This window comes from Lynx canadensis, chromosome B2 (genome assembly GCF_007474595.2).
Source record: "Lynx canadensis isolate LIC74 chromosome B2, mLynCan4.pri.v2, whole genome shotgun sequence".
Classification (NCBI taxonomy): domain Eukaryota; kingdom Metazoa; phylum Chordata; class Mammalia; order Carnivora; family Felidae; genus Lynx; species Lynx canadensis.
The window spans coordinates 136,294,691-136,310,522 of record NC_044307.1 but is presented as its reverse complement, the minus strand read 5'-3'; positions in this window follow the sequence as shown (position 1 = coordinate 136,310,522).

The window sequence follows — 15,832 nt, the reverse complement described above, 5'->3', positions numbered from 1 at the left end:
CCAGAGTGCAGCTAAAGCCACATTCCTAACTCCCTTTCTTATCACCCAAGCAACCCACGCTACTCGTAAAATGCCTAGAAGGCATCCAATAACAAAGCATCCACCATGTACCCTGCACAGGTGCTGACGATCCAATAGTAAGTAGGACAGATACAGTCCTTACTGCTCACAGACCTTCCAGCTAGTGGGATGGGGCGGGGGTCACAGATTTAGTGAACAGCAAGGCCCAGAGGCACCTGTGGTTACACGGTGTGCTCCTGAAAACATAAAAAGAATACAATGTTAATACTCAAACGTGGGGCTTGGTAACATATCAGTGGAGGAATATTATAGGTGAGGCAGAACTTTCCAAAGATCTTCAAGTACAGACACAAGTGAGAAGCAGGAAGGTGACTATGAAAGTTAGTAAGATTTGGCGGCAGACCCTGTACTTAATAAAATGGAGGAAGTCACAGAAATGGACGAACATTTCGAAGCCGAAAAATTTTATAAGCAATACCTCCTAGAGATTCTACCAACCTAGATCAATAACTGTACAGAGCGATTCAGATGTGTTAGCAAGCAGTGAAAATGAGCAATGGTAAGTAACATAGGGACATTCCCTAAAATGAACAGAATTCAGACGGCTGTGGTTTTTAAAGTTGGAATGGTTTAGAAGTAAAATCAATTTTAGTGTAAGGAAACAGAAGACATCATGTTTCTTATGCTAGTTATTTAATATTTGGGGAGGTAGCTTTAGAAATCCGAATCAGTGGCTGCCTGTCTATTTAATGGTGGAATACTGATTTCTTTTTTTTTTTTTAAACCAGGCTTCTGTAAAAACACTACTTTTATTCAGGCAATATGGAAAAAACTGTTACATCATTTTTGAACGTTATATTTAGAAAGGTAATTTCCTTTCACTGAAGGCCCCCCCCTTTTTCTTTAATCTTTCCACATCAGTCAAGAAAAACAGGCTTTGACTTCAGTTTTTTAAAAATGAACTACCAAATATATCACAGAGTTTTTATTTAACATCCATCTTGAGGATATTTCGATGAGCTTTCAGGTTTGGGGGTTAAAAAGAAAAGGAAACATGAATATGGAGGGCAGGCTTCCAATAAAACATTTTACAGTCCCTACCAAACAGTGATTTATTCATCTGTATGTTCCTTGCCATTACAGCAGCTAGGACTTCCTGGAAATCTTTGGTTTTGCAAATGCGGTCTGTTTTTACTTCTAAAAAGAGGGGAAATGCTAAAACTGAATTAGTAGCCCATGAGGAAAACAGAAGGGTGATAATTGACATATGCATAGAAACCTTGTCATTTTAAACCTGTACTTGAGAAAACTACTTTTCTTTTTATTAATTATGCCATTAGCATATGCAGCGTGTGCTTACACAGTTATTTTGCCGATTTAAAAAAAGATTCACACTTAAAGTGAATGCCATTTCAAAAATATTTCAGAGAGTCTGAACTTCACACCATGAGCAGATAAACATTTCTTCAGATTCTGCTTATATGCATTTTTAGCACGGCTACTTGGGTATATAAAAGTTACAAGAGCCTATAATAGCATGGGCATTCGGCCATGTGCTATTAAACCCATAACAAAGGGCAGGGCTCTAACAGATACGCTAGAGAGAACACATGGCCACAATTCTCACTATGAAGCTGAAATACTGGTGCCAACGAAGAAACTGAAACATAGTATCTACTGCCATAGGTTAGTTAGAATTGCACTTACCCATCCGAATGTTCAGCAACTACAGATATTTGTGCAGCATCTACTTCCCCCAGTAGACCACATAAGACCCTGTTTCCTTTGAGCACAACAGCATGCCCAATGCCTACCACGTGGTACTGGCCTGCAAGTACTTATTAACTGAGTAACTGAATCAAATATGCTCACTGAGTAGGTATTATAAGGAGAGTTTTAAGTGGGAGAGTGCAGATGATCTATAGATGTTGACAGGACAGATCTTTTAGAGGAGAAGGGGTTGAAAATACAGGAATGGGGAAATCATCAAAAGTTCCCTGAAAAGACAGGAGGAACTGGGACCTAGGGCTCAGAAGCCAGTGTTGGGATAAGGTTGGGATACTTTGGCCGTTATCACAAAGGGCAGGCATGTGACAGTTATTAGGTTTGAGGGCAGCCAGTGGCCAGCATATTCTTAGGTGATTTCTATTTTTTTCTTGGAACTCAACGATGAGATCATCTTCTGGATGTGGTGAGCGAGAATGTCTATTTGGGAAGAGTGGGGAACACTGGATAAGTCATTTGGAAGAGTCGGGCATGAGCTGATGAAGCCTGTCAGGATCAAACCGTGTCATCAACCACCAGGTGACGGAACCTCAGGTGGGGCGCCGGCCCGGGCATGCGCGCAGCAGAGAGCAGGTAGGAAGGGTAGGTAGCATCACAGAAAAAGCCTTGACTTTGGCATCAGGAGACCTGCCTCTGTGTCCAAGCTCTGCTGTGCCCAACGACCTGCTGGGCTTGGAGGAATCACTCATTTCTTTAGCTCTTCGGTTTCTGCCATTTGTAACACGACAGGGTTGCATAAAGATCACCAAGGCCCCTTCTAGCTCCAAAAGGGCTCTTTATAGAATAACCAGTAAACGGTCTGATGGCTGCACAATTAACACGATAACATTTTAGAATTGTATAGAAACCATTTTTACCGTCCTGGCGCATGGCTTCATTACTTTCTGACGTGGATTACACCACAACCTCCCCTCTGGTCTGCCTCTAATCCTACTTCCATCCTGTCATCTATACAACCAACAGGATCTTGTGACTTCTTGGCTCCAGTCCTTCCAAAGGTCCCCCCATTGCTATCTGGGTGAATCCAGTCCCCTCAGTCCAGCCCAGGAAGTGCTTTGTCATCAGTTCTGCCTCACTCATCGCTTCCCTGAAACACAAATTGCAAAATAGTTTTCCGAGAGAGAGAGAGAGAGAGAGAGAGGATTTTCTCTATTCAAGCAAAAATAAGGGTTCTTCATCCCTTAAACATACCTATTCACTACTTTAGGGATGTATGTATTGTCATTTGCTCTTTTTTTTTTTTTTTTTTTTTTTAGAATTTTTTTTTTTTTCAACGTTTATTTATTTTTGGGACAGAGAGAGACAGAGCATGAACGGGGGAGGGGCAGAGAGAGAGGGAGACACAGAATCGGAAACAGGCTCCAGGCTCCGAGCCATCAGCCCAGAGCCCGACGTGGGGCTCGAACTCACGGACCGCGAGATCGTGACCTGGCTGAAGTCGGACGCTTAACCGACTGCGCCACCCAGGCGCCCCTGTCATTTGCTCTTTTAAGATACATAGTCCCATTTAAAAACATCATACTCACAGATTTGGGCCAAGCACTTCTCAGTAGCAACAGCGAGAATTTGTGGCTTAGTTAAAATATACTAAAGTGAATTCCTTTCACTTTTCAAGGTGAGTACAACGTAAGTTAAAGCCTCCCTACAAGAAATGGGCTTTCCAGAGGAAGTGGAGAAAGTATATAAATAGCATTACCCGATTCATTAAAAGAATGGTATTCAGTGATGTTTACACAAGTGGTTCTCACTCTTTAAACTTAAATCTAAATATATTTTAAAAGCTGGATGTAAAGTAGTAATTTACTGAAGCCAAACCACAGAGAAATTTCAGGAATGCTTCCAGATTATATTATTCTATTCTCAGCTATATAAAGAGAATAGTTAATAGTTTCTGTTTTGGTCATCTATTGACTAATTGTCACCTAGAAGAATTTTGCAACATAAAATAATTTGAAAAATTGTTTCAACTCAATTAAGTGTCTAGGTAAGAGGTAGAAGTGTAAGCCCCTAACCACTGAGTCACTATTTTTACCCAAGAGGTACGCGGTCACAGTCACTAGAACTCCTCAGCCTCCCCCCACCCTGTGCCTGGGAATTTTCTTGTCCTCCTGACACCCTTATTTGCCTTCATTTCAGGAATGCTACTGTAGCACGGGTGACCCTCAGCAAGATTGAGGGAGGGGCAATAATAAGAAAGGTTCAAGCAAGGGTCAAGAGAAAGGGGGGACTGCTTGTGGCTGACGGGGCCCCAGAACCTTTTACGTAAATGGAGTGGAGGACGGGGCAATCAGAATGAGTTCTAGGAAAGAGACGGGAAGTGGAAGGAAAGACGTTCAGAAGCAATGGGAGAGCACGGGAGAGTAGGAAAGCCTAAATTGTTCCCCAAAACCAAAATAGGTAACTCAGCTGAAGCTAGGGTTTGGGTCGAAAACAGTAATACATTCCATCTAAAAATTCACAAATTAAGGAAGTGTTTAACCCTGGAAAAGAAAAATTCTAAGCAATCCCAGAAGATCACCTGTCGAGTTTATCACTGTCAAGAACAAAACTTTCTTTTTTTTTTTTTTTAATTTTTTTTTTCAACGTTTATTTATTTTTGGGACAGAGAGAGACAGAGCATGAACGGGGGAGGGGCAGAGAGAGAGGGAGACACAGAATCGGAAACAGGCTCCAGGCTCCGAGCCATCAGCCCAGAGCCTGACGCGGGGCTCGAACTCACGGACCGCGAGATCACGAACTGTCTGAAGTCGGACGCTTAACCGACTGCGCCACCCAGGCGCCCCAAGAACAAAACTTTCTTAAGGGCTGGAATAATACTCATCGTTATTCACGTTCCTTTCATGGAAAAAAGAACAATAATGGGAAAGTTCTCAGATTATTAAATAAGAAAGTGTCAAAACAGAAAACTCAATGGACTAAATAAGAGAATTTACATGGGTAAAGACTCATTCAGCAGCCTGCAAAATTTGAATCTCCAGAACATGTAGCAAAAACAAAGAGAAGGAAAATAGGAGAGACATGGAGAATTGATTCCAAGAAGTCCAAAATCCATGTATTGGAGTTCTCTGTGAAGACTGCCTAAGTATCAGTGGGGAGAAAATATCCTGAGCCTGAGCAGACGTCAAATCATAAAGGTCAAAAAAAAAAAAAAAAAAAAGATTCATGATAGAAAGATCGTTGGCGAAGCATCAGAACTACGGATAAAGATTCCCCAAAGCTTCGAAGAGGTAAATAAACAGACGCATACACGATCAACTAAGTTATAAAAAACAGCCCAGCACCAGACTTATTGGCTACACTAGGTTGTAAGTATCAAAGCGGCAATGCCCTCGAAGCGGAAGAACTATCATTTTGAATCTAGACTGAAATTATCAATCCAATGTGGAGGCGAAATCAGACATTTTCGAACATGCAGTAACAGAGCTGACCATCCACGCGCACTATATATAAAAAGCTATCCCAAGGGAACAGTCTACCAAATGAAAATGGACATCTAAGGAAGAGAATGACATGGCTTGAAAAAAATAGTTAGGAGCTGAACACGACCTCAAAGTAGAGGAGTGTCTATAAACGAAGCTGTTGGAAAAATCTCCTTCGAGCAGCAACATTCAGTGATCCAGAATGGAATTGCATTCTCTGCAGATCTGCGTATATTACTTGGCTCCACAGTGAATAATATTTGCATATTGGCTTTCAATTGCTAGGAACAAACCATAGACAAAAGAAACATTCATAGTTATGCTATAACAGCGAGCAGAGCAAAAGTATTAAACTGTGATGCTGTAAAAATTAGAGTCTAACGCACCGGGAGGTTATAGGTAAGGGCCGACCCTCCTAAGTCTGAGGGGATCCGGGCATGGGACTTTCAGTGCTAACGATGGCAAAACCCTGGATAAGCCAGGACTAGTCTGTCACCATAGTCACGGTGGAGAGGTGAGTGAAAGATGCTAATATCCCCCCATTCTGCAGAGCAAAGGGCCAACAGAGGCTTTAGAAAAGAACAACTGTACTCGAAAATGAGGTTTTTATGTTTGATTTTGACCCCTTCCGAATGATGTAGGTTTTTATTTATTTTTTATTTTTTTAAAAAAAATTTTTTTTAATGTTTATTTATTTTTGAGACAGAGAGAGACAGAGCATGAATGGGGGAGGGTCAGAGAGAGAGGGAGACACAGAATCTGAAGCAGGCTCCAGGCTCTGAGCTGTCAGCACAGAGCCCGATGCCGGGCTCGAACTCATGGACCGTGAGATCATGACCTGAGCCGAAGTCGGACGCTTAACCGACGGAGCCACCCAGGCGCCCCCGATGTAGGTTTTTAAAACAATACATCCACTTAGAGTAGTATAAGTCGAGTTTTATTCATGAGGCATCCAACTTCTAACAAAGAGAATGTTTCAAAATGAGCAAAGTCTAAGGCTCCAAACACGGGGAGCCACGTAAAAATGAGGTGACCAGGGATTTTTATCCAAACTCTGACTTGAAAGCAACAGTATCAACAAAACCGACGATGGGGAAGATCTGTTCCCTTGTCCAGAAGCAGTGTCTGCGGTCTCGTAAAGAATGGATGGTCACAGGAAAGGACAGGAGGAGGAAGTCCTCAGTGAGCCAGAAAAAGGGACCGAGGGAGCCGAGTTAATCATGCAACAAGCCACCAGAAGCCACCCTGCCATTGCAGCTGCTGCGGGTGGCCCGAGTGGCCGGGTCCCTCCACCTAAGAGCTGCTCAAAAGACACACTGCTCTCTCTCTAAGTGTGACTATTTATGGATGTCATACGTTATACGACTTAAAAAAAAAAAAAAAAGCCTGAATGATACACCACGATCCGTTTTATGCCAAAATCGTTATTCATATAAAAAATTCAAAATAGGACATCTTTTCATGAGCATTAACACTTTGAAGTTTGTCTAATGACTCTGAAGAGGGATTCATATCTATAGATTTTTTTTTTTTGTCTTTAAAGAGAACCTAAATCCTAGGTAGGTTGAAGCAATTATTTGCACAGGAAGCTATTAACTTATCTACAAAGGATAACACAACCCCGAAAGACGGTGATTGTTTCATTCCCTTCAACTTAAGAATGCCCTCTGTTAACACCTAAAAGATATATTATTTTAAACTTAAAATGGAAAAAGCCCATCATCCTGCCTTCTGTAAGTCACTAACTACCAAGCAATAATCAAAATCCATTATGAGTGTCCGTGCATGGAACTGTATGTCACAACTTAGTGCCAAATCAGTGGACACCTATCAAGTTTCCTGGTTTTAAGATTCACTTAACATTAAAAAAAAAAAAAGAAAAAGAAAAACATACCTGAAATCAGGATAGAGCTTACAATCGACATGAATACTTAATATGGCCAGGTTTATGTAGGCTCCTTGAGGCTGTTAAATCAATTCCATATCTTAAGAATCCAGAGTGCAGAAACTGAGAAAATCCAGAAATACCACATCCATAACTCGTCGGTAACATGTTTGAACCCACGAAAAGAACATAAAAAATATAGAGCTCCAGATAAGTTGAGATGTTGGTCGTAAGTGAAGACAACAGATATTAGAAACATTCAAAAGGACGTAATCAGACCTAAACGGACACTCTTCCCAATTCTTGTGAACTACAAATTATGTATAGTTAATCCACAAGTTCCAAAAGAAAGAAACAACAGAATCATGATTCATGTACAATACCCACCAATGACTTTCATATTTCTTATTTTAATTACAAGACTCCTAAAATGCTCATTCAATTATTTCAGGGCATTCCAAACATTTCAATGTCATGTATTGAAAGTGAAGTCTGCAGTGTCATTAAGTTTCCATGACTCCCCAAACAACAACAAAAATTTTTTTTTAAGTAGTAAGAGCGTAATTTACTCACACTCCAGGAAACAAATTGAAATGTACTGGAGTCAACTTAATGAAATAATGGAAAACATTTGCGTGAAATTCAAAGTATTCTGTCATAAGCCCTTCATGGGTAAGGACCGTATCTGTCCGCATTTTCATTTCTTTCCATTTCCTGCGACAGTTCGATTGAATATTCAAGTTAAACAGGATTGAGAATTAATTGTCTTTCCAGGGAAAGAGTCACTCGACTACTTTAAAACCCGGGTTGTTTAAAGTATCTTCAAGTGAAAAAAAAATTCCCCTAATTCTTCTTGGAAGGATAACATCCCATAAATTCCTACGCACCCTTGCCCCGAAGTCAGTGACAAATCACAGCCTTGTAACTCTTTGGAAAAGATGTTGGTGTTTGTAATAATCCAAAAGCACGGAAATGATGATGTACCTCCAAGCATTCACTGCGTTCTTCACAACATAAAGATTTATTGTTCAATTGTTTCATCACTTTCATGGGTTTTCTCCCTGAATTAGGCTTAGAATCTGGAGATGAAAGTTAAATTTTTCCATATGTCTGAATTTAAATCATTCGATCTAGTAATGGAAAAACTGATTTACCCTTTCAGTTAAAATATTTTAAATGTTTATTTCTATTCACTTTATTATTATTTTTTAAATGCTTTCTCCCAAAGCTAAGTTTCAGGACTCAGTTTTCAAATTAGCCTTGAACGTGGTCCAATTATAGAAGTGAATGGGGCAATAGATAACGTACTGAGGGCATACTATGTGCCTTTTGAGCTGCCAATATTTTTTCTCTCCAACTACTGTTTAAAATTTCTCCAAAGCCGTCAAGCTTTCCTAGACTTCCCTGGGCTACACATTTTCCCTACAGTACGAAACATTTTCATACTTATTATGCTCCGACACTCATGTGGCCGCTTGATTGCACGCTTTCTTTTAAAAGGCATACAGGTTACTCGACCCATTCTCCTTAATCACGTGAGGAACCAGTCTGACGGTCAGGCAGTCTCTCCCGTGCTTTCTGTCGACTCATGGCACTTTGCACATAAGCGGCACCCCACACACTGACCAGCACGTAGTAGGTCATCATGTTTTCGAATGGGTGAGTGCGCGTCTTAGCCATCAATCAGTCTGCAGTCAGCACGCTCCTTGATTCTCAGAGGGAGAGACAACCTGATCTGATTTTTCATATTGTGCCGGACACTGAGATTTCTCCCGGCTACATTTATTTACCCGAGTCAAATGTGACACCGTAACCGATTCCCAGGGACATCATGGTATGGTTTTCTCTCACTACCACGTTGAACTTCTATTTTGTTTTATTGGAAGTTTAGACTACCCCTCATTGTATCTTACAGAGCCTAAAACTAACAACATAGCAATACCACCCTTTAAAAAATGAGGACACTTGTATTTATGGTATTGATTATGGGCACATAAGAAAAAGCGACAGTCCTGCTTTCCCAACCCTTATTGCCTCCATCCCCTCAAAGCCCTGAACACCGCCTCGTTCTCCTAGCAGGTCAGATCCTGCCTGGGTTCACCCCCAACTACTCTCCAACAGACATCCTTCACGTCCTCCCATTCTTTACTCTTGCAACCGCCCAAGAAAAGACACACACTGGGGTAGTTTTCGTCTCCCTAGCGTAAGTACTATATCTCCGATACTGTGATCAATCCATGGTCGCCAACCCCACTTGGGCAAACTTTTGATGTTCTTCAACCATCTTTTGACCTTGTTTTTAACTTGAGTGTTAATTGAACACTTACTGTGTGCCAGACTGTGTGCTGGGGTAAGCTGTTCCTGCCTTTATCCTTGGTCAGTTCCTTCTACGGCTCCTGTCTGCAGCCCTTCAGACCTTCTAGCTCATACCCCTGCTGTCAGACGACATCGGCTATCCCTCACTCTCCTACGTTGAGGAAGACGAGGCCAGCAGGAATCTCAGCTTTCGGAGCTTTGCACTCACAACCCACCTCTGCCTTCACTCTTCTCTGCTGTCTTCCTACAGGCTTAGAGGGGAGGGTGGTCAGAAGGGAGCAGGGACCCCTCATCATTAGCACTGTCCATCTTGTCCATATGTCATTCCCTCCCATACGTCCAACTTTCTCTCTCCGTCGGCCGTTTTCTCTCAGCCGATGCGTATATGGCATCTCAACCCTGCTTAAAATAAAAAGCATCCCCCGGGGTGCCTGGGTGGCTCAGTCGGTTAAGCACCCGACTTCAGCTCAAGTCATAATCTCGCGGTCTATGAGTTTGAGCCCCACGTCAGGCTCTGTGCTGACAGCTCAGAGCCTGGAGCCTGCTTTGGATTCTGTGTCTCTGCCTTCTCTCTCTGCCCTTCCCCCATTCATACTCGCTCTCTCGCTCTCTCCCTCTGTCTCTCTGTCAAAAATAAATAAACATTAAAAAAAATTAAAATTAGAAAAAAAAAGAAGGATCCCCTTGGGACCCTGTACCTCCCTTGCCTACTCTCATCTTCCTTCCTTGACCACACTTTTTGGGGATCGCTGTTTACGACCCTCTGCTTCCTCTTCTCCCGCTGACGCCACTCTTGCTTCTGTGCTCTCGTGCTGCCACGGAGATGACGGAGGCACAGGTCTTCAGAGGCTCCCGAATCTTTACCTCCAGCTTTAAGCAAAGCCTTCAGACTTGTGTCTCCAGCTGCCCGCGAAACAGCTCCGTGACTGTCTGGGCTGATTACCCAGCGGGGCAAAGCCCCTCGCCCTAGCTGGGCACGGGCTGCGCTACCCAGACCCCCGCCAACCTCACAGTGCCCCGCACACACTGGCAGGACTGTGCTGTCTGTAGCCACCCCCCCCACCCCTGCCACCGCCCCAGATGCCCCTTTACCTGCCTCTCTGGACCCTGTCCCCCTGCGCCCGTGCCCGGGACGTCACCCTCCCTCTTCTTCGCCTGGCCTACTCTCTTGAGCCCCTCCAGATTCAGCTCTAGCACCGATGACCTCCTTCGCCCCTCCCCCCAAACAGTGCCTTTGACCTCAGGGACAGAAACATCGATCGTCTCATCTGTGGGACCCTGGGCCCAGAATCACGATTCAAACATGGGAAGCTGAATTAAGAGACTTCAAAGGAGAGCAAATCCACTCGTTGGCTGCTCCTAGATGGGAAGTGTGCTATTTGGCCTTAGTAAAAAACAAATAAACTTTGGGGGGGGGGGAGGGAGAAAAAAAAAAGCATTGCATAAGGTATTTGCACAGAATGGTTTAAACGCCTAAATAAATAATTAAGTCATTAGCGAAAGTATCAACAAAGCTGGAAAGGGGAAATTCAAATAAAATCATACGAGAAGTGCCTACTAACCTTAGTCTTTGATAACCTCAAAGTCAAAGCCAGCTAGTTCCCCCAGAAACTCTTTGGTACATAGAACCAGTGACTAGGATACGTATCATTTCATTACAGAGCGTTTTTGAAGGTATTCTTGCAAACATCACTTTGAGGCGAGGTTCTTCTTTATTCTCTCCTCTGCCTTGTCTTTTAACTAACAATGTCCCTACCACCAACATTGCCTATGTCAGAATAAGAAGCTTGAAAAATGATTCTCTGTATCTTTACTTCTTGCTTCCTGAATTTGGACTCACAAAGCAAACCGAAGGCATTATGACTGATGAGGCACTTACTACCTTACTATAGGCAGTGCCTGCGTGGCTCAGTCAGTTAAGCGTCTGACTTGAGCTCAGGTCATGATCTCACAGTTCGTGGGTTCGAGCCCTGCGTCGGGCTCTGTGCTGACAGCTTGGAGCCTGGAGCCTGCTTTGGATTCTGTGTTCCCTCTCTCTCTGCCCCTTCCCCGCTCAAGCTCTGTCTCTGTCTCTCTCTCAAAAATAAACATTAAAAAAAAATTTTTAAAAAGAATACTTTACTAACAAAGCTTATTTTCTAAGAAATGCTCAACATGGTCACAAGACAGTGGCCGCAAAGGGCACACTGCAGACTGGGATGGATAGGATAGTAGGATCCCATTTTTGAAACAAAGACATGTTTGCAGGAAAACATCTGGAAGGATGCAACACAAAAATGTTACACGTGGTTTCCTCTGTCTGGTGGCATTTACATGTATGAGGTCTTTTCCCCTCCCTATCCCCAGTCATCACGTGTCACTTATATACTCTTTTTTATTTAAGTATTTAAATTTTTTAATGTTTATTTTATTTTTGAGAGAGAGAGAAAGAGCATGAGTGGGGGAGGGGCAGAGAGCGAGGGACACACAGAATCTGAAGCAGGTTTCAGGCTCTAACCTGTCAGCACAGAGCCTGACATGGGGCTCGAACCCATGAACCAGAAGATCACGACCTGAGGTCAAGTCAGACGCTTAACCGACTGAACCACCCAGGTGTCCCTAAAGTCTTTTAAATAATAAGTAAACTGAGGCTCATTTCACAGACTTCAGAAGCTCGGATACCTTCTGACAGGTATCAGACCATTCACTGGAGGGGCGTCATCCTGAGCCTTAAGATGAGCCCGAGACCGGTGTCAGATCCATAAGAAAATAGTGACAAGGTTTCTGAGGGCTGAGAAGGCTTAATGTGATAATGTAGGAAAGGGACTGAAACTCAGGTATTTGCATATCTGTGCCTGATCAAGTTTTCTAAATGCATTTTACACGTTCGATGAATATTTCTTCATCTACACTTAATGCCCAATTCATCGAGAGTCAGTCTACATAGAACGTCCTCTGGGAATCTTTTCCCTCCGTCTGGGTTGGGCTGTGCCCCTCCTCTGTGCTCTCGAATTCTGCACAGTTCCACCAGCCCAGGATTCCCTCCCCGGTGCTGCAACACCTTACTCCTGCCTGTGTTCCCAACTAGACTCGGAGTGACACCGGGGCGGCAGTTTTCCTCTTTTGCTCATCACCCGACGAGAGCAGTGCCTGAGCAGTGGTCATAGATGAGCAGACAAGAGCAGACACCCGACAAGAGCAGTGGTCACAGATGTTCCTCAAGCATCAACTGAATGAGCGACTCCACCCGTATAGAGTACCCTGCTCAACCCCAGGTACGGCCGGTGGCTATCCTTCCACAATGGGAATGGGATACTCCGTTTTCCAAGAAGGAAAGGGGACAGAATACCCAACAAACTCGTCCTAACAAATGATCGGGTGGCCTTTTAGTTGGATTGCGATAGCCCAGCAATGCTCATGGCAAGGCAGTGAAAGGGGTATGTCATAAACGCTCATGCAGATCCTCAAGACAGAAAGGAGAACTTCTAGAAGGAGAATGTTGAGAGCAAGGGTCAGAGGCAGGAAAAAGCACAGCGCGTTTGAGGGGAAGACACATCACAAGTAAGCGCATGACACATCCCTCCAGACTAACTCACGCTCCCCGCTTGGCTTAATGCCTCCACTGCCTTGACTGTCATTCTCTCTGTCTTTCCCTCCCTCACGTGGACACTCTGCGGAGCAGGGAATATGGCATTCCTCTTCAGATCAACAATGATTTCCTCTCCCATTTAACTCAGTGTTCACTTTCCTTGCCAACAATAAACCATGTATGCCCCCCTCCATACTCTTGCGTTATTTACTAGGTGGGGATGTCCATTACTGGTGGTACGTCCTTATCCTCCTATCTATGCTAGGAAACAGTGCTCTAGCTTTAATCTGGGGTGTTGTCAAAGTGCCATTCACATGGTGGTATTTAAACATGTGGGACTGATTCACATCTAAACAGGAATCTCACCTAACGTGCGAGAGCCAAAAGCTGATTGCAGAACTGTGCTGCGGCTGGGGCTCAGAACCCTGGTCAGGGCATTTTCACAGTCAGGGATGCATCTTCAGGTGCTGCTGGATCAAGGGGTGCTTGGTACTCGAGCAGGCTGCCTCTGCCAGCCGCCATTCCTGCTTTCCTATGATACGCCCTGCGATGCCTGTCAGAGGCCTTAGTGAATTTACCCACACGGTCTCTGGGACTGTTTGGCGGGCATTTCACATCTGGGTGTTCTCTAAACGATTGTCAGAGGGGAGCTGCCTTCCTTACCTTCCCCCTAATCTCCGCCAGCTCAACAGTCAGGAGCTCTCACTGACCCGTTTAGTTGAACTGCATTTATTTATTGGAACAACTTTACTTACACTGTGCTCGTAACCCTGAAAAGCTTTGTTGCCATCAACGAAAAGCAAGGAAATAGAGGGAACGTATTCAAAAGACAGACCTTGTTCTCTGAGCCACGTCCCCCCAGGCAGCTGACACTCACGAGTGGACACGAAGCTCTGGGCAAATCAGGGCCCGAAGAACCCTCGTCGCTTTCAAATGTCCATTCTACACACACATAGAGGACGGTTTTGTTTTGTGATCGTTAAGGGAGTTTTTGTGAAAAAGTAATTACAAGGATGAATGGTAAGAGTTTTAAAAAATACTAACAATTACAATATCACGGCCTGTTAAACTATTTGTGCAGAAGATGACCCTTCACAGGGGTTGGAGGCTTAGTACTCCCCGCAGATGGTGACCATGGAAATGTAAAACTCAGCTTAATATTAAGCCCCTTTTTCTTTTCTCAAAGGGAAAGTGAACCTTCCTCACCTTCTTCATAAGAGAATATGATAACGTGGCCGAGATTAGTACTTCACAGTTAAAAAAAAATTTTTTTTTATCTTTTATTTATTTTTGAGAGCAAGAAAGAATACAAGCAGGGGAGGAGCAGAGAGAGGGAGACACAGAATCCGAAACAGGCTCCAGGCTCCGAGCTGTCAGCACAGAGCCCGATGTGGGGCTCGAACTCACAGACCAGGAGATCATGACCTGAGCTGAAGTCAGACGCCCAACCGAGTCACCCAGGTGCCCCGGGACTTTACATCTTAAAAGAACCAATAAGGCTCCTAAGCATGAGTGTGCCCACACTATTGTTCTTCTTTGTATCTTAATAGTTCATATAAAAATAAAAGGATTGGACTAATCCCTAAATTACCATGTAGTTCCAAGGTTCTGGGGTTTATATACTGTGGTGCTTCTATGCACATTAATCTTTATATAAGTATATATATTTACATATATAAACATTACTATCACACACGCACATACAAATTGATCACTTCTCTGAAAGTCAAAGCCCATGGTGTAGACGCAAACAGCCAAGGGGTCTAAACTTCAGGACCGTTGACAGTCCCTGTGTTCAAGTTGGTCTCTAGTAAATTACAAGCTCCTCATACTCATCAATGGACTCTCCCATGACAAGAGTATTACTAGTCACCAAAATAATGGAGAGTCTGACACAAGCCCACTAGCTTCACCGCATGACTTATGGTCAAGAAAGAATCAGTCCTGCAACGAAGAACGCGAGTGTTAAAAAAGTTCTGGGGCGCCTGGGTGGCTCAGTGGGTTGAGTGTCCGACTCTTGATTTCGGCTCAGGTCACGATCTCACAGTTTGTGAGTTCGAGCCCCAGGTTGGGCTCTGTGCTGACAGCATGAAGCTTGCTTGGGATTCATCTCCCTCCTTCTCTCTCTGTCCCTCCCCCCCCCCAAAATAAATAAATAAACAACAACAAAAAAAGTTCCCACAGCTCTCCAGTCAGAGAAAACACACGTTTCCCGTCCGGGTCTCCACAGAGGGGCTTCTGCTCAAATCCCCTCCATTCCTTGCCTGGGTTTCCGTGTTTCTCTGCTCTGGTCCCAGCCAGTGCTCTCAGCGTCAGCCCCCGCACTGAAGATGCACCCCCAGCGAGGAACCCCTTACCCCTCAGCACAGAGCACCACCGGCCACACCTCGGAGTGGCCCTCAGAGCCCTGCCACTGCAAGCGTCACCCGGACACAAGCGTCGTCAGTGGCACCGTGACCGAGGCAGCTCTCAGCTCTGCCCCAGACCCTCGGAATCGGAACCTGCGTTTCTACCAGCCCCCCCTCCAGGTGTCTCTGACCGGGAGCAAACGTGGAGAAGTGCTGCTCTAGACTTTACCACACAGGATGGGGCATCATTTGTGGCCTCTGGATCCAAGGTAGGTTCTCGAACTACAACTTCTTCACAGACCGCCCCGCCCCGCCCCCACCCTCCACCACATATGCTCTAGTTTTTAGGAGTCAAGCAAGACTAGTCTCCCTGAACACTGCCCGTGGCAGACCCCTCCTCCCTTCCACTTTTTATGATGCTGCTTAGGCAGCACTCAACGCTTTCTCTCCTCCCCAGCAAGTGCCGAACGTGTGGTGCCAACCCGCAACC